The sequence below is a fragment of the Bos indicus x Bos taurus genome, chromosome 21 (assembly GCF_003369695.1).
Source record: "Bos indicus x Bos taurus breed Angus x Brahman F1 hybrid chromosome 21, Bos_hybrid_MaternalHap_v2.0, whole genome shotgun sequence".
Classification (NCBI taxonomy): Eukaryota; Metazoa; Chordata; class Mammalia; order Artiodactyla; family Bovidae; genus Bos; species Bos indicus x Bos taurus.
Window position 1 is genome coordinate 24,497,838 of NC_040096.1, and position 25,715 is coordinate 24,523,552.

General features: G+C 41.5%; 1 protein-coding gene and 1 pseudogene across 6 annotated transcripts in view; one reads left to right on the plus strand and one right to left on the minus strand.

The window, feature by feature from the left end:
* ADAMTSL3 (ADAMTS like 3) overlaps positions 1 to 25,715 on the minus strand; it is a 381,778-nt gene that overhangs the window by 336,790 nt on the left and 19,273 nt on the right. The window lies entirely within an intron of this gene.
* The window catches only part of LOC113880060, a 34,705-nt pseudogene continuing 16,829 nt past the window's right edge, over positions 7,840 to 25,715 (plus strand).

The following is a 25,715-nucleotide window of genomic DNA, read 5'->3' on the forward strand; positions in this document are numbered from 1 at the left end:
TTTAAAGAATATACTACTCACGGCCAGCAAGGATCAGGTTTGAAACACATATCAGCAAGTTGGACTGTCAAATGTTTAAATGCAAATGAAGAACAAACCGCAATCTTAACTTTCTAAATGTACACAAAAATTGCTACACTCCAAATAAAATCTCAGAACAAATTTGTGTTTAAAAGCTTAGACAGCTAAAATCATAATATGGTTATGAAGCACTCCTGGTCTTAGCACATTCATTCACTCATTCATTCTGTATTTTTGAGCACCTGCTCCATGCCAGGTCACAGTACTAAGGATGACAGTGGTAACGGAGACAGATGTAGTTCTACCCTCAAGGAGTTTAAATTCTAAAGAAACTATTATGAGAACATTTCAGGCAAATTTTGCTAATTTTAAAATATGCTAATTATATGATTGCTTAACCTCCCAATCTAAAAACTAATATTGAGGGACATGTTGAAACATTACTCAAAACACATTTAAATCATAAGTAGCTTATCAGTACAGTAAAGGGAAGAAAGACAGAGCTTCACTTACTCCAGCCTTTGTAAAGATTCAACTCCAGGGACTTCCCTGGTGGTCCAGTAGCTAAGACTCTGTGCTCCCAATGCAGGGGGCCTGGTTCAATCCCTGGTCAGGGAACCAGAGCCCACATGCCGCAATTAATGATCCCGAGTGCCACAACTAAGACCTGGCACTGCCAAGTAAATAAACAAAAATAAACATTCCAAAAATAATAGAACTTCCCTGGTGCATGCTAAATCACTTCAGTCATGTCTGACTCTTTGCTATGGATTATATCCCACCAGCCTCCTCTATCCATGGCGTTCTCCAGGCAAGAATACTGGAGTGGGTCACCATGCCGTCCTCCAGGGGATCTGCCTGACCCAAGGCTCAAGCTCGTGTCTCCTGCAGTGCCAGGAGATTTCTTTACCACTAGCGCCACCTGGGAAGCCCTCTCTGGTGTTCCAGTGGTAAAGAATCTACCTGCCAATAGAGGGGACACAGGTTCGATTCCTGGTTCAGGAAGATTCCACAAGCCACTGGGCGGCTGAATGGAGCTCTAGAGCCCATGAGCTGCCAAGCAGAGAAGCCACCACAATCAGACGCCCACTCACCACAGCAAAGAGCAGCCCCAGCTCACCACAACTACAGCAGCCTGTGTGCAGCAACAAAGACTAGTGCAGCCAAAGATAATAAATAAATGAATAAATAATTTTTTAAAAATAAATTTAAAAAATGATAATAATTCAGTGTGACTACATCTAATACTTATATTTAGTTGATGGCTGACCATTACTACAAATCTGTTGGTCCCCCCTCCACAGCAAGTCAATGCCAACAGTAAAGAACGGACTGATGTCGTTGGCTGTATTTAGGAATAACTGAAATGCAAATGGATCACAAACCTTCCTTGTGAGGAAGGCAGCCTATATCCTTGTTTGAAAAGCAGTTCTGTTCTGATGAAAAGTGTCTTTAAGCGTTCAGAAGAAAAAATGGCGTAGCGGCTCAAAGGCTTGCCTGCATCTACTCAGGGATTTGTGACAGGCTATAAAAGAAAGGCGTTTGCTACTTGGCGTAGTGCAGAAACCCAGGCTGTGGAGATGAGGCCAGACCAGGAGGAAGGCAGAGGGAGGATGAGCTAGCTGCCAGAAAGAAGCTGGAAAGGGCCCATCATGGGTTTCTCCTTGTCCACGGGGAAGTTGCTCGCATGGGGAGGCGGTTTCATATTCCTAGAACTTTGCCACCCTCAGTTAGGAGACAAGAGAAGGAAGAAACAGCCACAGTATTGAATGGCTTATTATGTGCCAGGCATGTATTACATGCTTGACAGTTTATCTAAATTAATCTCACATCAACCCTGCAAGGCAGTTCATATCACCACCACTTCTTTAAATAAGGGGATATATTGAAATTCCTTTGCCTTTTTTTTTTTTTTTTTGGCTGCACTGGGTCTTAGTTTTAGCATGCAGGATCTAGTTCCCTGACCAAGGATTAAACCCGAGCCCGTAGAGTCTTAACCACTGGACCACGAGCAAAGTCTCAAAATTGAGGTTCTTGAGATAGAGAGAGCTGTTGAGTATCATAGTTAGTGAATGGTAAAGCCTGTTGGAAACTCATTTATTTCTTCTTCACAGAGCCATACAGGATATAAAATAACTTCCTGGGGCAAAAAATATATATGAGGTTAAACATTTAGAAGAAAATATAAGAAGATATCTGTGTGGTGTCAAGGTAAGAAGGGATTTCTTTAAAAAGACATACAAGGCCAACTATAAATGATAAGATGAAAAAACAGCTATCCATTCATTCAATAAATACTCTTGAACATCTACCAGAGACTGCTTGAGGAACTTGGGATCCATCATTGAAAAAAAAAGACCAAAATCTCTACCAACAGGGGATTAGTATCCAGCATATATAAACGATGTCTATAAGTGAGAAGACAAAAAAGAAACTCATGGGCAAAAGATATGACAAGCAGTTTACAGAAGTAAAAACCCACAGGCCAGTAAACATAAAAAAATGGGTATTTAACTAGCCATCAGGAAAATACAAATTATAAACATCAAAGAGATACATGTAACATATACAAAACTGGCAAAAATGAAAAAGCTGGAAAATACTGAGTATCATTGGAGATGATATGGTACAAGAAGGATTCCTAGATTTTTGATTACACTATAAATTGGTTTCCATGACCTCAGATAATAATTTGTGCAATAATAGCTAGTAGAGTTGAAGAGGGTGTATTATTTCTCTCAGCAATTTCTTCCCTAGGCACAGACCCTAAAGAAATTAACATATAAAAGAACATGTAATAAAATTGTCCATAAAAACAAAATTGGAAACACTGTAATGAGATGTGCAACAGGAGGGTAAAAAAATATGTGTTCTGATGTCTTCATACAATGGACCATTACTCAGCAGCAAAAATAAATGAGTGAAAGCTACACTTAACAACATGGATGAATCTCACTAACATAATGTTGAGCAAAAACAATATGAAGTTTCAGACTGTTCACAGTATAATTTCATTTACATAAAGTTTTAAAAGTAGAAAACCACAGTACAGGAACTTCCCTGGGGGTCCAGTGGCTAAAATCCTGCACTCTCAGTGCAGAGGGCCTAAGTTTGATCCCTGGTCAGGGAACTAGGTCCTACATGCCGCAACTAAGAGTTCTCACGTCACAACTAAGGATCTCACACGCTGCAACTGAAAGACTCAACATGCCACGATGAAGATGGAAGATTGTGCCTCAGCTAAGGCCCTGCACAGCCAAATAAATAAAATAAATATTTAAAAAATAAAAGTAAATAAAACAACACTACATATTTTGTTTAGGAATATGCAGTGAAAGTATAAAGAAAAGTAAGGGAATTTTAAACTCTAAATTCAGAGTGGTTATTACATCTGGAAAAGAGGAAGATGTACCTACTTGTTTGTACTGATAGTGTTTCATTGCTTAAGCTGGGAGGATGTCCATGAAAGGTACTGTATTACTATTTGTGTGTGTGTGCTCAGTAATGTCTGACTCTTTGTGACCCATGGACTGTAACCCACCAGGCCCCTCTGTCCATGGAATTCTCCAAGCAAGAATACTGGAGTAGGGTGTCATTTCCTACTCCAGATCTTCCCAACCCAGGGATCGAACCCAGGTCTCTCACGTCTCCTGCATTGGCAGGTGGATTCTTTACTATTAGCACCACCTGGGAAGCCCTATATTACTATTAAATCTGATCTAACTCTTAATGATTACATAACAATAAATTTAGCAAACTAAGTATAAATCTATAAAAATAGACCTTGCTTATGAGAAATAAGCAAGGACTCCTCAAATATAAATTAATGCTGTTCTCTGTAAGTTGTAAACAGCTAATCTTTGCTTTGGGTTTCGAATCTACCAGGAAACCCTAACTTAGAGAATCAGCACAAAATGCACAGCCAGGGACATAAAGTACTGAAAACAGCGAAGGAGACGTTTTAACAGCTTTTCCTAAAAGCACAATGAGAAAACAAAGACAAAAAGTCAGATTAATGGTGTCAGGTTGTCAAAGGCTACCTTGGAGATATCTCAGGGCAAAGGCTGTAAAGTACAAGAGGCCCAGGTTTTTAAATCATGGGCAAGTGTGGGAAAGACCCAGAATGGTCTGGGGAATGGGGCACTCCTGAAATTTGAGACTGAGGGTATGGGAAGAACAGAGGGCTCATTACTAGAAGGATTCGGGGCATGTCTGGATCAGAGACCCAGCAAAGCTACAACAGGAACCATTCTGTGTTTCTCATGCTGTTTACTGGGTTGGCCAAAAAGTTCATTCAGGTTTGTCCATCACGTCCTACGGAAAAAGCCAAATGACCATTTGGTCAACCCAATACTGGCCTCCCCAACTCAGTATGAACTTCTTCCAAGGCAGAGAGGAGGTGGTCAAATGAGTTCTCACATGTCCAGGCATCTGTGCTACACTGGGAGGGGCCCAAAGGTAAAGCAGACAAAGACCTCAAGGAGTGAGACAGCAGGGTCAAAGGTGAAGTCCAACGGAGGAGAAAGACATGTAGAGAATGAACTCAAAGTCAAACACGATGAGAGGGGAGATGAATGGTGGGGAGAGGACTGGGAAAGACTTTGCCAACATCTTGAATCTTGACAGAGATAGGACTAGGAACAGAGGGGCAAGTGGAGAAAGGCTCGAGAGGAGGGGAGAATAAGCAGAGGAAAGCAAGAGGCAACAACAGTTCTTTATGACTACAGCATGGAGACACAACCAAACACACCACCATTTGAAGGAAACAGTAACCACATCCAAGAGCAGAGTAAGAACTCAGTGATGCCTGTCTCAGTCACCAAGAAATTCTGACCAAGTGAAGTTTGCCCTCTGCATCCACAGATTCCACATCTGTGGACAGAAAATATTCAGGACGGGATTTCCCTGGTGGTTCAGTGGTTAACACTCTGCCTTCCAATGCAAGGGGTGTGGGTTCAATTCCAAGTCAGAGAACTAGTATCCTGCATACTGCAGGTCGCAGCCGAAAATTTCAAAAAGCAAATAAGCAAACACAACATTATAAATCAACTATACTTCAAATTTAAAATGTTTTTTAAAAAGAAAAGAAAATATTTAGGACAATTTTTCCCAGAGGTTCCAAAACAAAACTTGAATTTGTCACGCACCATCGACTACTTCCACAGCATTTACATTGTATTGATAGCTATTTCCAGAGCATTTACATTGTATTAAGTAGTATAAGTTAGAGAAGGCAAAGGCACCCCACTCCAGTACTCTTGCCTAGAAAATCTCATGGATGGAGGAGCCTGGTAGGCTGCAGTCCATGGGGTCGCTAAGAGTCGGACATGACTGAGGGACTTCACTTTCACTTTTCACTTTTCATGCATTGGAGAAGGAAATGGCAACCCACTCCAGTGTTCTTGCCTGGAGAATCCCAGGGATGGCAGAGCCTGGTGGGCTGCCTTCTATGGGGTCGCACAGAGTTGGACACGACTGAAGCGACTTAGCAGCAGCAGCAGCAAGTAGTATAAGTAATCTAGAGATGATTTAAAGTCTACAGAGGATGTGCTTAAATTACATGAACATACTTGAGCATCCTTGGATTTTTGGTATCTGCAGAAAGTTCTGGAACCAATTTCCCTACAGACAACAAGTGATGATGCACCTACTTCCTTTCATTCTCCCCACTAATGCTAGTTACATCTTGACTCAAAGGAATGACCTGTTTTATTGAGCCAATACCTTAACCTGAATTTGTGGCCAAAATTCAAATATTTCGAAGTGAATTCTCATAAACTTCTATACCTCTGATAAAGACTGTGCAAGCTTAGGAAGCCTGCCTGGGATGTCTTCCTCAACCAGTATTATAATAAAGGCAGTTTGTTCCAGCTGACATTGGGCTGGGTAATGAAATGTGCTTGGGAAGCAAATCAGAATAGATTCACATTTCTTTACAAGTTATAAACAACACATTTTTGTAACCAGAGAAATAAACAGAGCTCACCTCTAAGCAAGCAAACACTTGTAGGAAAGTCACTAGATGACATCTGCTCTCTGATGGAAAATTTACAGAAAACAGCATGATCCAGGCCAAGCCAAGGGAAAGACCAATTAGTATTATTTAGACTACATCACTATTACACTTCCTTGTACAATAAACAATCACCTACCCTTTCACCTACGAATCTCTCTACCCTTTAACACCAACGTTCTCCAACTAGACACTAAATGCTTCCTTCTTCCAATAGTGAGTAATCCATTCAGCACTCAGTGCCAACAGCAAGGATGAACATTACTGGTAGGCTCCTTTGGCTGACCTAACATATATTAGGAAAGAAGGGTGAAAAGGGATGGAAGGGAAGAAAGAGTGAGAAAAGAAGTAAAATTAGTAAAGGAAGAAGTGCCTAAGACTGTGACAGGTAGAGTCCCTCAACTCAGTCACTAGCCACTTGCATTGATGCTATACATTGAGAAAGACATTGAGTGAATTAGAGAAGTGAGTTTATCTTAGCTCTGACTCTCACTGGTTCTGAACCTTGGTTAAGTCTGTTTGGCGATCCATGATCTCTGAGGTACTTTTCATCCTGTCCTTGAGTTTTCAGATACAACTGGTCTACCACATACCATGCCACAGAGGATAGGGAGAAGCCTGCTACAAGGAGTCCACCTACAAAGTGCCACAGTCAAGATGTCAGCATTCATGTAACTATGGTAACCAAGTCCCCCTACCCAGAAACTGTCCCAGATGACCATAGGAAAACAGAACACAGGAATATCAATAGTTTTGAATAACTATTTTGAAATAATGTCAACCATATGATAAAAATTTTAAGGATTTTTAAAATACAGTATTTCTTTATTTATTTGGCTGCATCAGGTCTTAGTGGCGGCATGTGAGAGCTTGGTTGCATCATGTGGATCTTTGGTTGTGGCACACAGACTCTGTAGTTGTGGGGTGTTGGCTCAGTAGTTGTGGCATGCAATCTTAGTTGCTCTATGGCATGTGAGATCTTAGTTCCCATACCAGGGACCAAACCCACATCCCCTGCATTGCAAGGTGGATCTTTAGCCCCTGGACCACCAAGGAAGTCCCTTAAGGATTTTTTTTTTTTTTTTTGGTGTTAGGTCAAGTATAGGCAGGATCCAATAAAGAACAAGTCAACAAGGGCAGATTTTTAAATATTCATTCTTAAGAAACTGGTACAGCTGGAGACCATGACAAAGCACAGAAAGAGCTTCACTTGAAGCCACTCTCTTACCAGGGACCAAGAGCAGTCAAAGGCGGTTGGGAGAGGAGCCACATTAAAATAAGTAGGCAGACAGAGCTATGACCCCAGCTCCCACAATTAGTCTTTTAGGATGCTAGATGAATCAAGTTGCAATAAAAAAAAACTATATGATCAAAAATGATATTTTTTAAGATTCTTTTGATGTTGACCATTTTTAAAGTCTTTATTGAATTTGTTACAATATTGTTTCTGTTTTGTTTTGCTGCTGCAAGGCATGTGGGATCTTAGCTCCTCAACCAACACCCCCTGCATTGGAAGGTGAAGTCTTCTCCATTGAAACCACTGGACCACCAGGCAAGTCCCAAGAATTATATCTGAAGTATTTAATGATTGTTAAAGCACAGGCACCAACCAACCAGATGGTAACCATAATTACTGATTTGGCCAGGTAGGTAGGTATGGCTGGTAGGTACTTGCTTAACTAATCCCAGATCCATTCCTGATCATCTTAAAGACAGATTTCTAGGGTATACAAACTAACCATCAAGGAGCCTGTGGTAGCCATTACTGCTGTTCACTACATGTTTCCAGTTCTCCTCTTGGGCCCATGGTACGAGTGCATGACCCCAAGCCTTTGAAGTCAGGCATGGCCATGTCACTTGCTTTGGCTAACAAAGCAACAAACACGGAACAAAACGTGAGTGGTATGTGTCACTTCTATGCAGAAAATTTAGAGAACCAGCGCTAAACTTGTCACATTTCCAATTCTCCACAGAAATGGCAATCAGCAATGTTTTAGATGGCAACAGCACTGAGAAGAAATGTGATCGATGTACAAATGAGTGAGAAAAAGCCCTCTGTGTATTATGCTGCTGAGATTTTTTTGAAGGTTACTGCAGAAGATCTAGCCTATCCTGACTGATGCCAGGAAAAATCTGCCCACTAGTTTTGGGAATAATCAAAAGGTGATGGGGCCATTGCAAACACCCATTCAAGGACATGTGAACAGATTAAAACCAACTTGGAAACTACAAGCATCTGCAGCATTAAACAACAGTAACAGAACATGCAAGAGGTAATATTTTGGAAACAAAGTTTTACTCTAGGAATCTAAACTTTAGGTAGCATTTGCTATGAAATATAAAACAAAAGTGATCTTGGACTTTTAGAAACAAGATATAAAAGATGAGTTGATAAGACAATCAGATCAGATCAGATCAGATCAGTCGCTCAGTCGTGTCCAATTCTTTGCGACCCCATGAACCGCAGCACGCCAGGCCTTCCTGTCCATCACCAACTCCCAGAGTTCACTCAGACTCATGTCCATCGAGTCAGTGATGACATCCAGCCATCTCATCCTCTGTCGTCCCCTTCTCCTCTTGCCCCCAATCCCTCCCAGCATCAGAGTCTTTTCCAATGAGTCAACTCTTCACATGAGGTGGCCAAAGAACTGGAGTTTCAGCTTTAGCATCATTCCTTCCAAAGAAATTCCAGGGCTGATCTCCTTCAGAATGGACTGGTTGGATCTCCTTGCAGTCCAAGGGACTCTCAAGAGTCTTCTCCAACACCACAGTTCAAAAGCATCAATTCTTCGGTGCTCAGCCTTCTTCACAGTCCAACTCTCACATCCATACATGACCACAGGAAAAACCATAGCCTTGACTAGACGAACCTTTGTTGGCAAAGTAATGTCTCTGCTTTTGAATATGCTATCTAGGTTGGTCATAACTATCCTTCCAGTAGTTTTAAATGAAAGGGAAGCTGGCATTAATAAAAAAACAAGGAAACAATCTTAATGCATTAAAAGGAGTAAAGAACAGAAATTACAGAAAATAAACTGGATGTAGTTTTTTAGAATACTAAGGTGAGAGATCAGTAAAAATGAAAAAGAGCAAGAGAAACTATTTAATCTAAACAACAGAGAGAAAATATTTTGAAGATAAAATTAACAGAGCATCAAGGACCTATCGTATAATAACAAAAGATATAAAATTTATGTTATCAGAGTATAAAAAGGAAAAAAGAAATAGCATAGGGTTAAAAAATATATTTGAAGAAATAGTGGCTGAAATTCTCCCAATTCAGGGAAAACCATAAAACCAAAGATTCAGGAGGCTGAATCCTTAAAAAGAATAACATCAAAGAAACACGCACACACAAAATACCATAATCAAACATCTGAAATCACAGACAAATAAACACTGCCTATAGGGGAACAGCAATTAAAACGGATAGTGGATTTCTCATCTTAAACCAAAGAAGCCAGAAAGAAGTAGCAGATGTTTCAAGTGCTGAAATTAGAAAAATAATAATAACATTTGGACCAGAACTCTATGCCCAGCAAAAATACCCTTCAGGAATAAAGGGGAAATCCAGACATTCTCAGAGGAAAGAAGACTAAGAATTGTCACCAGAAGACCTACCTTTAAAGAAATGATAAAAGAAGTACTCTAAAAAAAGGCAAGACTTCTTTGGTGGTACAGTGGATAAGAATCCACCTGCCAATGCAGGGAACACAGGTTCGATCCCTGGTCCAGGAACATCCCATATGCCATGCAGCATCTAAGCCCGTGCATCACAACTACTGAGCCTGCACTCTAGAACCCATATGCCATGCATCACAACTACTGAGCCCATGTGCTGCAACCACTGAAGCACCCTAGAGCCTGTGCTCTGCAACAAGAGAAGCTACCGCAATGAGAAGTCCACGTGCCATAACAAAGAGTGGCCCTGTTCGTCACAATTAGAGAAAGTCCATGATCAACAATGAAGACCCAGTGCAGCCAAAATTATTTTTATTATATTCCCTTTTAAATTATTCTTTTAAATTTAAATTAAATTAATTTTAAATTAATTAAATTATTTTTTAAAAGATATTTGAAAGAAGGTAAGTTATAACAGAAGATCTGAAACTCCAAGAAGAAAGAAAGAACAATGTAATGGGTAAAAAAGGGTAAATATTGTAGAATGCCTTTGTCTTCATGAACTTATAAAAAAATTTTTCTATTTATTATTTTTGGCTGCACTGGGTCTTCACTGCTGTGCACAAGCTTTCTCTACTTGCAGACAGCAGAGACTACTCTTCGTTGCAGTGAGCAGGCTTCTCATTGTGGAGCACAGGCTCTAGAGCGCAGGCTCAGTAACTATGGCACAGGGGCCTAGTTGCCCTGGGGCTTGTGGGATCTTCCCACACCAGAGATCAAACCCATGACCCCTGCACTGGCAGGCAAACTCGTAACCACTGAACCACCACGAAAGTCCTTCATCAGCTTTATTAAAAACTACGTTTGATAGTTGAAACAAAAAATTATATCATCTGATGTGGTGCTCAATGTATGAAAAGAACACAATTAAGATAATTACCATATTAAAAGCAGGAAGAGGTAAAACCTAAATTAAGGTAAACTTTCGACACCTCACACAATGTCTGTGATAAGACAGCACCACCATAAAAGGGTTAGGGGAAAGAGAAAGATTCAAAACCTTTACAGCTAAATCAACATGTAATTCTAAAAAAATTCTCAAGAAGACCACAGGAAGGCAATAAAAGGGAACCACAGGAATAAGAGACAGAGAAACAAAACATAAAATGGCAAGCTAAAACGCTAAAATAGGGACTTCCCTGGTGGTCCAGTAGCTAAGACTTGGCACTCCCAATGTAGGGGCCTGGGTTTGATCCCTGGTCAGGAAACTATATCCCACAGGTCACAACTAAGAGTCCACATGCCACAACTAAAGATCCTGCATGCCACACACACACACACACACACACACACACACACACACACAAAAAGATCCCACATGCTGCAACTAATACCTGGTTCAATAAAATAAATAAATAAACATTTTTAAATAAAAAATAAATAAACCCTACAAATATAACAAACAGTTATAACAGCAATAATATATATTTATATAACCTATAGTTAAAACATATCAATAGTTATTTTAAATGGTTGAAATACACTGCATACTAGATAGAGACTGGCTGAGTGGATTAAAAAAAGTACACACTACTCAATTATATGCTTGCTATAAGAAATCACTGCAGATATAATCATATAGACAGGTTGAACACAAAAAAATATTAAAGTAAAAGAAAAATATATTATGCTAATAGCATATTTAATAGTTATTTCTTTAAAGGAGTGGCTACATTAAAAGAGATAAACTTCAGAGCAAAGAAAATTTCCACAGAGGAACATTCCAGCAAGGAAATATAGGCACACTAAATGTGTATGCACCAAACAATAGAGCTCTAAAATACTTAAAGCAAACACTGATAAAATTGAAAGGAAAAATATGCAAATCTACAATTAGAGTTGGAACACCCCATGTCAGCAATTGATTGATAACGAGATAGAAAGGCAACAATGCTACCAAAGAACTAGACACACTGTCAATCAGCAAAATTTAATTGACCTTTAAAGAACACTTTACCCAACAATAGCAGAATATACATTCTTTTCAAGTGCCCATGGAACATTCACTAAAATAGACCATATTTTTGGACATGAAACAAACCTCAACAAATTTAAAATAATTGGAATCATACAGTGTGTTCTCTGGCCATAATGGAATTGAGCTAGAAATCAGTAACAAAAAGGTAACAGGAAATTCTCCAAATAGAAACTAAATAACATATTTCTAAATAATTCATGGGTCAGAGAGAACTGCTCAAAGGAAACAGAAAAATTCAAAAAATGAATTAAATTAAAACATATCAAATTTTGTGGAACATGGCAAAACAAGTTACAGAAAGAAAAATTTATAGCACTAAATGCTTACTTAAAAAAAAAGAAAAGATCTCAAATTAATGATCTAATTCCACTCCAAGAAAATAAAAAACAAAGAGGAAAAAATCCAAGGCAACCAGAAGAAAGAAAATAATAAAGAGCACAAACCACGGAAACAGAAAACAGAAAAGCAGCAGAAGAAATCAGTGAAAGAAAAACCTGACAATTTGAAAAGGTCAACAGTATGCATCAACAAAACAATAAATAGACAAAGAAAATAATCAAGACCGATTAAGAATAAAGAGATGATACAAACAACCAATGGGCTTCCCTTGTGGCTCAGCTGGTAAAGCATCTGCCTTGCAATGCAGGAGACCTGGGTTCAATCCCTGGTTCAGGAAGATCTCCTAGAGAAGGGGATCTTCCTGATCCTTCTAGTCACCTTTTAGTGCCTTTGACTGTGTGGATCACAATAAACAGTGGAAAATTCTGAAAGAGATGGGAATACCAGGCCACCTGACCTGCCTCTTGAGAAACCTATATGCAGGTCAGGAAGCAACAGTTAGAACTGGACATGGAACAACAGATTGGTTCCAAATAGGAAAAGGAGTATGTCAAGGCTGTATATTGTCACCCTGCTTATTTAACTTCTATGCAGAGTACATCATGAGAAACGCTGGGCTGGAGGAAGCACAAGCTGGAATCAAGATTGCCAGGAGAAATATCAATAACCTCAGATATGCAGATGACATCACCCTTATGGCAGAAATCAAAGAGGAACTAAAAAGCCTCTTGATGAAAGTGAAAGAGGAGAATGAAAAACTTGGCTTAAAGCTCAACATTCAGAAAATGAAGATCATGGATGGCATCTGGTCCCACTTCATGGCAAATAGATGGGGAAACAGTGGAAACAATGTCAGACTTTATTTTGGGGCTCCAAAATCACTGCAGATGGTGACTGCAGCCATGAAATGAAAAGATGCTTACTCCTTGGAAGGAAAGTTATGACCAACCTAGATAGCATATTCAAAAGCAGAGACATTACTTTGCCAACAAAGGTCCATCTAGTAAGGCTATGGTTTTTCCTGTGGTCATGTATGGATGTGAGAGTTGGACTGTGAAGAAGGCTGAGCATTGAAGAATTGATGCTTTTGAACTGTGGTGTTGGAGAAGACTCTTGAGAGTCCCTTGGACTGCAAGGAGATCCAACCAGTCCATTCTAAAGGAGATCAGCCCTGGGATTTCTTTGGAAGGAATGATGCTAAAGCTGAAACTCCAGTACTTTGGCCACCTCATGGGAAGAGTTGACTCATTGGAAAAGACTCTGATGCTGGGAGGGATTGGGGGCAGAAGGAAAAAGGGATGACAGAGGATGAGATGGCTGGATAGCATCACCGACTTGATGGATGTTGAGTTTGAATGAACTCTGGGAGTTGGTGATGGACAGGGAGGCCTGGCGTGCTACGATCCATGGGTCGCAAAGAGTTGGACACGACTGAGTGACTGAACTGAACTGAACTGAACAAACTACCAATATCAGGAATGAAACAGGGTATCACTACAGATACCACAGTTATTAGAAGGATAATTAGGGAAAACAACAAACAACTCCACATGCATAAATTCAACAATTTTGATGAAATAGGCCAATTTCTTGAGAAACAGAAACAACCAAAATTCACCCAACATAAAAAAGATAATCTAAAGAGTGCTATAACTACTAAGGAAATTGAATTCATAGTTTAAACCTTGTCCAATACAAAAGCTCCAGGATCACATGGTTTCGTTCACTGGAGAATTGTACCACACATTTAAAGAATTAACACCAATCCTACACAATCTGTTCCAGAAAAGAGAAGAGGAAGAAACACTCCACAACTCATTTTATGAAGACAGCATTACCTTGATATCAAAATCAGATAAAAACGGTACAAAAAAAAGAAAGTACAGGTGACTAACTCTCATGAAGTTAGATGCAAAAATCCTCAAACAAAATATGAACAAATAAAATTCAGCAGTATACAACAAATGATACACCATGACCAACTGTGGTTTATTCTAAGAATGCAATGCTGTTTTTATTTGAAAATCAAACAGTATAATGTATCAAATCAAGAGGGTAAAAAAGATGAGTCACAAGATCTTATTAACTGATAAAGAAAAAGGCATTTGACAAAATTAAGCACTTATTCATGATAAAAATTCTTAGTAAACCAGAAATAGAGAACTTCCTCAGCTTAATAAAGAGCAATAATCTACAGGCAATGTCATACTTACTGATGAAAGACTAAATGTTTTCTCCCTGATATCAGGAATAAGGTAGAATGTCCACACTCAGCACTCTTATTCATAGAACTGGAAATGATAGCCAGTGTAATAAGGCAAGAAAAGAAAACAAAGGCATACAGATTGAAATGGAAGAAATAAAACCTTACTTATAGATGATGTGATTGTCTGTTTCGGAGAAGGCAATGGCACCCCACTCCAGTACTCTTGCCTAGAAAATCCCGTGGACGGAGGAGGCTGGTAGGCTGCTATCTATGGGGTCGCTGAGAGTTGGACACGACTCAGTGACTTCACTTTCACTTTTCACTTTCATGCATTGGAGAAGGAAATGGCAACCCACTCCAGTGTTCTTGCCTGGAGAATCCCAGGGACAGCAGAGCCTGGTGGGCTGCCGTCTATGGGGTTGCACAGAGTCAGACATGACTGAAGCAACTTGGCAGCAGCAGCAGCAGCAGCAGTCACCTTATTCATGACGAAGGGATTCCCACCTTATTGTTAAAGGAATGGCCAAATACATGACACATGACATTAGACAGATGAGACAGACAACAGTTTATTAATCACATATACTCAAAGTCCAAGGGAAGAGCAGATACAACATCCCATGCCTGCATGCTTGCATGCTAAGTCACTTCAGTTGTGTCTGACTCTTTGCTACACTATGGACTATAACCCACCAGGCTCCTCTGTCCATGGACTTCTCCAAGCAAGAAATATTGCAGTGGGTTGCCATGCCCTCCTCCAGGTGATCTTCCCTACTCAGGGATCTAACCCCTGTCTCTTACAGCTCCTGCTCTGGCAGGCAGGTTCTTTATCACTAGTACCACCTGGGAAGATCACCACATGCCATACAGGACCCCATCGTGGTCTCACTCAGGACAAAGTAAACAAGCAGGGACAAGGGACAGGCTTTGTAGTATCCAGAGTATGAGGTGGCCTCTGGCTCTCTCAGGAGGATATGACTGGCTTGTTTGAGTAATTCTGCAGGCTGCAGGGAACAGAAACCCACTACTCCATTATAAGCAGGAACTTTGCCTTGAGACTTAGATAAGGAAGGTTGTATGCCTAGGAGACCATATCCATGGGAACAGAGTGAGTAGGGGAACCGTCAGAGTGTGTACTCAAGGCCCTCATGGGTTCACCAGATATCAAGGCAGCACATAATACTGGGCCTTAATTTTAGGCCACTTTGTCTACATTGAAAATCCCAAGGAACCTACCAAAAAACTCCTAAAACTAATATTGTGGCTCAGCTGGTAAATAATCCGTCTGCAATGTGGGAGACCTGGGTTTGATCTCCGGGTTGGGAAGATCCCCTGGAGAAGGGAACGGCTACCCATGCCAGTATTCTGGCCTGGAGAATTCCATGGACTGTATAGTCCATAGGGTCACAAAGTCGGACATGACTGAGAGACTTCCACTTTCACTTTAGAATGGCTGCAGGTTACAAAGTAAAAGAAACTGAAAGTTGCTCAGTTGTGTCTGACTCTTTGCAACCTGGTGGACTATACAGTCCACGGAATTCCTAGGCCAGAATGCTGGAGGGGGTAGCCTTTCCCTTCTCCAGGGGCTCTTCCCAACCCAGGAATGGAACCCAGGTCCCCTGCACTGCAGCCAGATTCTTTACCAGCTGAACCACAAGGGAAGCCCAAGAATACTGGAGTGGGTAGCCTATCCCTTCTCCAGCTGATCTTCCTGAACCAGGAATCAAACCGGGGTCTCCTGCATTGCAGGCATTATTCTTTACCAAACTGAACTATCAGGGAAGCCCAAAGCAACACCCAGAGTTCTACTGTATTTCTGTATTTTAGCAAATAACATGTGGATAATAAAATGAAAAGCCCAACACCATTTACAATCACTCCAAAAAATGAAATATTCAGGTACACATACAAAATACATTGTTCAGAATTTTACAAAACGCTTATGAAAGAAGCCAATAGATCTAAATACTAAAGAAACAGACTGTGTTCATGTTCATTGGAAGACTCAGCTTAGTAAAGATGTTAATCCTCCCCAAACCAACCAATAGGTGTAACACAATTCCTATCAAGATTCCAGCAAGATTTTCTGTATAATATAGTCAAGCTTATTCAATAGTTTATATGAAAATGCAAAAAAATAGCAAAAATAATTTTGATAAAGAAGAGTAAGTGAGAGGAATGATTATATACAATTTTAATACTTACCATATAGATAAAATAATAAAGATGGCATGGTACTGGAGGAGCAATAAACACATAAATCAATAGAACAAAATAAAGAGTCTCGTAACTTCCCTGATGGCCCAATGGTCAAAGGCTGCCTGCCAATGCACGGGAATTAGAGCTACCAAGGGAACATTTCATGCAAAGATGGGCTCAGTAAAGGACAGAAATGGTATGCACCTAACATAAACAGAAGATATTAAGAAGAGGTGGCAAGAATACACAGAAGAACTGTACAAAAAAGATCTTCATGACCCAAATAACCATGATGGTGTGATCACCCACCTAGAACCAGACATCCTGGAGTGTGAAGTCAAGAGGGCCTTAGGAACCATCACTATGAACAAAGCTAGTGGAGGTGATGGAATTCCAGTTGAGCTATTTCAAATTCTAAAAGATGATGCTGTGAAAGTGCTGTACTCAACATGCCAGCAAATTTGGAAAATTCAGCAGTGGCCACAGGACTGGAAAAGGTCAGTTTTCATTCCAATCCCAAAGAAAGGCAATGCCAAAGAATGCTCAAACTACCGCACAGTTGCTCTCATCTCACACGCTAGTAAAGTAGTGCTCAAAATCCTCCAAGCCCAGCTTCAACGGGACCTGAATCATGAAATTCCAGATGTCCAAGCTGGATTTAGAAAAGGCAGAGGAACCAGAGATCAAATTGCCAACATCCATTGGATCATCGAAAAAGCAAGAGAATTCCAGAAAAAACATCTATTTCTGCTTTATTGACTGTGCCAAAGCCTTTGACTGTGTGGATCACAACAAACTGAGGAAAATTCTGAAAGAGATGGGATTACCAGACCACCTGACCTGCCTCCTGAGAAATGTGTATGCAGATCAAGAAGTAACAGTTGGAACTGGGCATGGAACAACAGACTGGTTCCAAACAGAGAAAGGAGTACGTCAAGGCTGTATACTGTCACCCTGCTTATTTAACTTATATGCAGAGTACATCATATGAAATGCCAGGCAGATTGAAGCACAAGCTGGAACCATGATTGCCTGGAAAAATATCAATAACCTCAGATACACAGATGACACCACCCTTATGGCAGAAAGTGAAGAAGAACTAAAGAGTCTCTTGATGAAAGTGAAAGAGGAAAATGAAAAAGTTGGCTTAAAACTCAACATTCTGAAAACTAGGATCATGGCATCTAGTCCCATCACTTCATGGCAAATAGATGGGGAAACAATGGAAACAGTGACAGACTTTATTTTCTTGGGCTCCAAAGTCATTGCAGATGATGACTTCAGCCATGAAATTAAAAGACACTTGCTCCTTGGAAGGAAAGCTATGACCGACCTAGACAGCATATTAAAAAGCAAAGACATTACTTTGCCAACAAAGGTCCATCTAGTAAAAACTATGGTTTTCCCAGTAGTCATGTATGAATATGAGTGTTGGACTATAAAGAAAGCTGAGTGTTGAAGAATTGATGCTTTTGAACTGTGGTGTTGGAGAAGACTCTTGAGAGCCCCTTGGACTGCAAGGAGATCAAACCAGTCAATCCTAAAGGAAGTCAGTCCTGAATATTCACTGGAAGGACTGAAGCTGACACTGAAACTCCAGTACTTTGGCCACCTGATCTGAAGAACTGACTCATTGGAAAATACCCTGATGCTAGGAAAGATTGAGGGCAGGAGGAGAAGGGGATGAAGAGAAGGACAGAGGATGAAATGGTTGGATAGCATCACCGACTGGATGGACATGAGTTTGAGCAAGCTCCAGGAGTTGGTGATGGACAGGGAAACCTGGCATGGTGCAGTCCATGGTGTCGCAAGGAGTTGGACACAACTGAGTGACTGAACTGAATGCAGGGGATATAGGTTCAATACTTGGTCCAGGAACTAAGATCCTAGACTAACATGCCAAGGGGCAACTAAACCCATATAAGACAACTCTGAGCCCTTGCGCTAAAGCACGTGAGTCACAACTACTGAACCGATCCACCTAGAGCCCACGCTCCACAACAAGAGAAGCCAGCACTATGAGAAGCCCACACACGGCAACTAGAGAGTAGCCCCTGCTTGCCGCAACTAGAGAAAACCTGTGGGCCACAGTGAAGATCCGGGGCAGCAAAATAAATACGATATCTTACATTTTGTCCTTAAATAATAGATTCTAGAAATAGACCCACAGAAATACTCCCGGTGAATTTTTGACAAAGGAACAAAAGTAATTCAGTGGAAGAAGGACAGTCTCACACTAATCCTGAAACAACTGGACATCCACAGGCAAAAGTGAGCCTTGACCTTAACCTTTCACCTTATACAAAAAAACAATTCAAAATGGATCAAAAACTTAACTGTAAAACTATAAAACTTTCAGAAGAAAATATAGGAGGAAATTTTCAGGACCTAGCATCGAGTTCTTAGCCATGACACCCAACACCAACATCCACAGATGAAAAAAATGATAAGTTGGGCTTTATCAAAATTTAAAACTTCCGTTCTGCAAAAGACTATAAGAAGGGGTTAAAAAACCTAGGGACTACCCTGGTGGTCCAGTGGTTACAAATCCTCCTTGTAATGTAAGGGATGTGGGTTTGATCCCTGGTGAGGGAACTAAGATCCCATATGTCATGGGAATACCAAGCCTGCAAGCAGCAACTACTGAGCCATTGGGCTCCGGAGCCCTCAGACCACAACCAGGGAACACCATGAACTGCAACAAAGACCCAGTACAGCCAAAAAAAAAAAAAAATCAAGCTATAGACCAGAAGAAAAGCATTGGTGAAACACATAGCCCATAAAAGTAATTCTAACATACCAAAATTGAAGAAAGCAGGGAAAACCACTAGACCATTCAGGTTCGACCTAAATCAAATCCCTTATGATTATACAGTGGAAGTGAGAAATAGATTTGAGGGACTAGATCTGATAGATAGAGTGCCTGATGAACTATGGACAGAGGTTCATGACATTGTACAGGAGACAGGGATTAAGACCATCCCCATGGAAAAGAAATGCAAAAAAAACAAAATGGCTGTCTGAGGAGGCCTTACAAATAGCTGTGAAAAGAAGAGAAGCAAAAAGCAAAGGAGAAAAGGAAAGATATTCCCATCTGAATGCAGAGTTCCAAAGAATAGCAAAGAGAGATAAGAAAGCCTTCCTCATCGATCAATACAAAGAAACAGAGGAAAACAACAGAATGGGAAAGGCTAGAGATCTCTTCAAGAAAATTAGAGATACCAAGGGAACATTTCATGCAAAGATGGACTCAATAAAGGACAGAAACGGTATGGACCTAACAGAAGCAGAAGATATTAAGAAGAGATGGCAAGAATACACAGAAGACCTGTACAAAAAAGATCTTCACGACGCAGATAATCACAATGGTGTGATCACTCATGTAGAGCCAGACATCCTGGAATGTGAAGTCAAGTGGGCCTTAGAAAGCATCACTACGAACAAAGCTAGTGGAGGTGATGGAATTCCAGTTGAGCTACTTCAAATCCTGAAAGATGATACTCTGAAAGTGCTACATTCAATATGACAGCAAATTTGGAAAACTCAGCAGTGGCCACAGGACTGGAAAGGGTCAGTTTTCATTCCAATCCCAAAGAAAGGCAATGCCAAAGAATGCTCGAACTACTGCACAATTGCACTCATCTCACACGCTAGTAAAGTAATGCTCAATATTCTCCAAGCCAGGCTTCAGCAATACCTGTACGCAGGTCAGGAAGCAACAGTTAGAATTGGACATGGAACAACAGACTGGTTCCAAATAGGAAAAGGAGTACATCAAGGCTGTATATTGTCACCCTGCTTATTTAACTTATGTGCAGAGTACATCATGAGAAACACTGGGCTGGAAGAAGCACAAGCTGGAATCAAGATTGCTGGGAGAAATATCAATAACCTCAGATATGCAGATGACACCACCCTTATGGCAGAAATCAAAGAGGAACTAAAAAGCCTCTTGATGAAAGTGAAAGAGGAGAATGAAAAACTTGGCTTAAAGCTCAACATTCAGAAAACGAAGATCATGGCATCTGGTCCCATCACTTCATGGTAAAAAGATGGAGAAACAGTGGAAACAGTGTCAGACTTTATTTTTCTGGGCTTCAAAATCATTGCAGATAGTGATTGCAGCCATGAAATTAAAAGACACTTACTCCTTGGAAGGAAAGCTATGACCAACCTAGATAGCATATTCAAAAGCAGAGACATTACTTTGCCAACAAAGGTCTGTCTAGTCGAGGCTATGGTTTTTCCAGGGGTCATGTATGGATGTGAGAATTGGACTGTGAAGAAAGCTGAGCACCGAAGAATTGATGCTTTTGAACTGTGGTGTTGGAGAAGACTCTTGAGAGTCCCTTGGACTGCAAGGAGATCCAACCAGTCCATTCTGACGGAGATCAGCCCTGGGATTTCTTTGGAAGGAATGATGCTAAAGCTGAAACTCCAGTACTTTGGCCACCTCATGCGAAGAGTTGACTCATTGGAAAAGACCCTAATTCTGGGAGGGATTGGGTGCAGGAGGAGAAGGGGACGACAGAGGATGAGATGGCTAGATGGCATCACCAACTCGACGGACACGAGTTTGGGTAGACTCTGGGAGTTGGTGATGGACAGGGAGGCCTGGCGTGCTGTCATTCATGGGGTCGGAAAGAGTCGGACACAACAGAGCGACTGAACTGAACTGAAATGAAGTAAAACTCCTTTACATAAATTCACCCTGCGTGTGTGTGTATGCTAAGTCACTTCAGTAGTGTCCTGCTGTTTGTGACCCTATGGATCATAGCTCACCAGGCTCCTCTGTCCTTGGGATTCTCCAGGCAAGAATACTGGAGTGGGTTGCTGTGCCCTCCTCCAGGGGATATTCCCAACCCAGGGATTGAACCCATGTCTCTTTTGTCTCTTGCATCAGCAGGTGTGTTCTTTACCACTAGCGCCACCTGGGAAGCAAAATTCACCTTAATATCAACGAATAAAGAAGAAAGAATCTATGAATTATAAATATTGAACACATATGAGGGCTCCATTTGCACTTTCACTGTCAACTCTAGTCCTATACTGATGCTGCTGCTAAGACACTTCAGTCGTGTCTGACTCTGTGCGACCCCATAGATGGCAGCCCACCAGGATCCCCCGTCCCTGGGATCCTCCAGGCAAGAACACTGGAGTGGGTTGCCATTTCCTTCTCCAATGCATGAAAGTGAAAAGCGAAAGTGAAGTCACTCAGTCGTGTCTGACTCCTATCGACCCCATGGACTGCAGCCCACCAGGCTCCTCTGTCCATGGGATTTGCCAGGCAAGAGTACTGGAGTGGGGTGCCATTGCCTTCTCTGAGTCTTATACTAGTTTTTCATTAAGATGACTTTCTCTCTTGACCTCAGGGATTGTCAGTCAATGGATTCATTCATTGAATCTCAGAATTATGTGCTAATCTCACAATCTAAAATTACAAACAAAGCTCTGAGCTCAGTAAGTATTTCTACATAACAATTTAAAAAGCTTCCCAGGTGGCACTAGTGGTAGAGAACCTACCTGCCAATGCAGGAGACGTGGGTTGGACCCCTGGGTCGGAGAGATCCCCTGGAGGAGGGCACAGCAATGCACTCCAGTATTCTTGCCTAGAAAATTTCATGGACAGAGGAACCTAGCGGGCTGTGGACTATGGGGTTACAAATAGTTGTACACGATTGAATCAACTTAGCATGGGCACATGTCCTGTGTACCATGGGTCTGTTTTTTAACATTTATTTATTTATGTGGCTGTGCTGGGTCTTAGTTGCAGCTTGCAGGATCTAGTTCCATGACCAGGGATCAAATCCAGGCCCCCTGCAGTGGGTTAGGGTTAGCCGTTTTAGGGTCCAGTTTTAGCCACTGGACCACCAGGGAGGTTCCTCCATGTGTCTTTTGAAAGACAAGCTTCCTTTGCTAACTGCCAGACATCCTGGAATGTGAATTCAAGTGGGCCTTAGAAAGCATCACTATGAACAAAGCTAGTGGAGGTGATGGAATTCCAGTTGAGCTATTCCAAATCCTGAAAGATGATGCTGTGAAAGTGCTGCACTCAATAGGACAGCAAATTTGGAAAACTCAGCAGTGGCCACAGGACTGGAAAGGGTCTGTTTTCATTCCAATCCCAAAGAAAGGCAATGCCAAAGAATGCTCAAACTACCGCACAATTGCACTCATCTCACATGCTAGTAAAGTAATGCTCAAAATTCTCCAAGCCAGGCTTCAGCAATATGTGAACCGTGAACTTCCTGATGTTCAAGCTGGTTTTAGAAATGACAGAGGAACCAAAGATCAAATTGCCAACATCTGCTGGATCATGGAAAAAGCAAAAGAGTTCCAGAAAAACATCTATTTCTGCTTTATTGACTATGCCAAAGCCTTTGACTGTGTGGATCACAAGAAACTGGAAAATTCTGAAAGAGATGGGTATACCAGACCACCTGATCTGCCTCTTGAGAAATCTGTATGCAGGACAGGAAGCAACAGTTAGAACTGGACATGGAACAACAGACTGGTTCCAAATAGGAAAAGGAGTTCGTCAAGGCTGTATATTGTCACCCTGCTTATTTAACTTATATGTAGAGTACATCAAGAGAAATGCTGGACTGGAAGAAACACAAGCTGGAATCAAGATTGCCGGGAGAAATATCAATAACCTCAGCTATGCAGATGACACCACCCTTAAGGCAGAAATCAAAGAGAAACTAAAAAGCCTCTTGATGAAAGTGAAAGAGGAGAATGAAAAAGTTGGCTTAAAGCTCAACATTCAGAAAACGAAGATCATGGCATCCGGTCCCATCACTTCATGGGAAATAGATGGGGAAACAGTGGAAACAGTGTCAGACTTTATTTTGGGGGGCTCCAAAATCACTACAGATGGTGACTGCAGCCATGAAATTAAAAGACGCTTGCTCCTTGGAAGGAAAGTTATGACCAACCTAGATAGCATATTCAAAAGCAGAGACATTACTTTGCCAACAAAGGTCCGTCTAGTCAAGGCTATGGTTTTTCCTGTGGTCATGTATGGATGTGAGAGTTGGACTGTGAAGAAGGTTGAGTGCCGAAGAATTGATGCTTTTGAACTGTGGTGTTGGAGAAGACTCTTGAGAGTCCCTTGGACTGCAAGGAGATCCAACCAGTCCATTCTGACGGAGATCAGCCTTGGGATTTCTTTGGAAGGAATGATGCTAAAGCTGAAACTCCAGTACTTTGGCCACCTCATGGGAAGAGTTGACTCATTGGAAAAGACTCTGATGCTGGGAGGGATTGGGGGCAGGAGGAGAAGGGGACGACAGAGGATGAGATGGCTGGATGGCATCACTGACTCAATGGACGTGAGTCTGAGTGAACTCCGGGAGTTGGTGATGGACAGGGAGGCCTGGCGTGCTGTGATCCATGGGGTCTCAAAGAGTCAGACACGACTAAGGGACTGATCTGAAGTGGAAAAAAACTCAACATCTGTCTGTGCTGGCAAGGAAGAACCTTGGGAGCCAAAGCTCCCTTGATACACCTTGTGTCCTGGGGTGGGCATCAAAGAAGATCAACTGACAATACAGGAACAAATCAGCAGTGAGGCCAGAAAAGACAGAGACATGTGGCCTGTCACACTTGAGGAATTCACCGAAGTCCCACTGTAGAAAGATGAAGGGTTATATCAGCATATAATATATTGTTCTGTCTGTGTACATATATGTGTATGTGCCTACCTATTAGACATTTTAATCAATTAACTACAAAATAAAGTGAGGCTAGTTCACTCCCTAGCATGAATTGGGCTGTTTCCCAACCCTCGTCCCCAATCTTTCAGTTGTCTTTCAGAGTGTCTGGTTGCTCCTAAATGTCCATCAACAAAGGAATGGGTAAAGAAGATGTGGTACCTATATGCAATGGAATATTATTCAGCCATAAAAAGGAACGACATAGTGCCATTTGCAGGGATGTGGATGGACCTAGAGCCTGTCATACAGAGTGAAGTAAGTCAGAAAGAGAAAAACAAATATTGTATATTAATGCATATATGTGGAATCTAGAAAAACGGTACAAATGACCTTATTTGCAAAGCAGAAATAGAGTCACAAATATAGAGAACAAACTTATGGATATCAAGGGGGATGAACTGGGAGATTGGGATTGACATATATATACACTACTATGTATAAAATAGATAATTAATGAGAACCTGCAGTACAGCACAGGGACCTCTACTCAACACTCTGTGGTGACCTAAGTGTAAAGGAAATCTAAAAAAAAAAAACCAAAGTGGATATAGGTAAACGTATCATGATTCATTTTGCTGTACAGCAGACACTAACACAACATTGCAAAGAAACTATATTCCAATAAAAATTTTCATAAATAAAAACAAACTAGAAAACCAGCAGCAAAAAATAAAAAAGTGTCTGGGGAAATTCCCTGGAGGTCAAGTGGTTAAGACTTGGAGCTTCCACTGTAGGGGAGTTCGATCCCTGGTTGGGGAAATAAGAGCCCAAATGCCAAAAAGTGCAGCCCCCAAAAATAAAAATAAAAAAATTTTTAAAGTGTCTGGTTGCTAAGAACCTCCTAAGGATCCACAAGGAATCAGCCAGATGCAGAGTGGGCATCACCCAGACAAATGGCCTCCCTGCATCAGGGGCTGCACAGAGCCTGTCAGAGCACAGCCCCCGGCCACTCCATGCGTTCCTTCCCTGCTCCATGCACCAAATGCTTTCCTGGCTCTGATGAGGGGAGCTGCTAACACATCCCAGAAAGTGTTTACAGAGTGAGCAGCCCGATGCCCCTCCTCCCAGAGCTGTGACCGCAGATGCCTGCCACATGCTGGACCTCCCCGGGACCGGGTGGAGGGCCTGCAGGTCAGTCCAGAGCCCCTAGGCTCCCTCCAAGATGTCAGGCCACCAAGCCTGTCCTGAGGAGGGAGGCAAAGGACTGGCTGGGGTCCTGGGAGGGCCTGCCGCCCTCAGAGAGCCACAGAGGTAGGAAGTAAGCATATTCCATATGTACGCTGGTGTCCTACCAACCACCACTGCATGGAAAGAAAGCTCTGCGTTCTCAGTATGAAGTGTTTGCACTGAAAGGAATTTCACTTTAACAGCTTCAGGGCATTGGACCCGCTTCCCTCTGCCCATTCCAGCAATTCCTGTTTCTCTTCCGTTTCAGCATCAGTGAAGGGTGACTACAATAATCGCCAGCAAATGAACAACCCTTTTTCCAGAAGGGTGGTCATGCCCGCATGCATCCAGTCTGGCTCCTCCCCACCGCTGGCTTCCACCTTCCATCCCAGC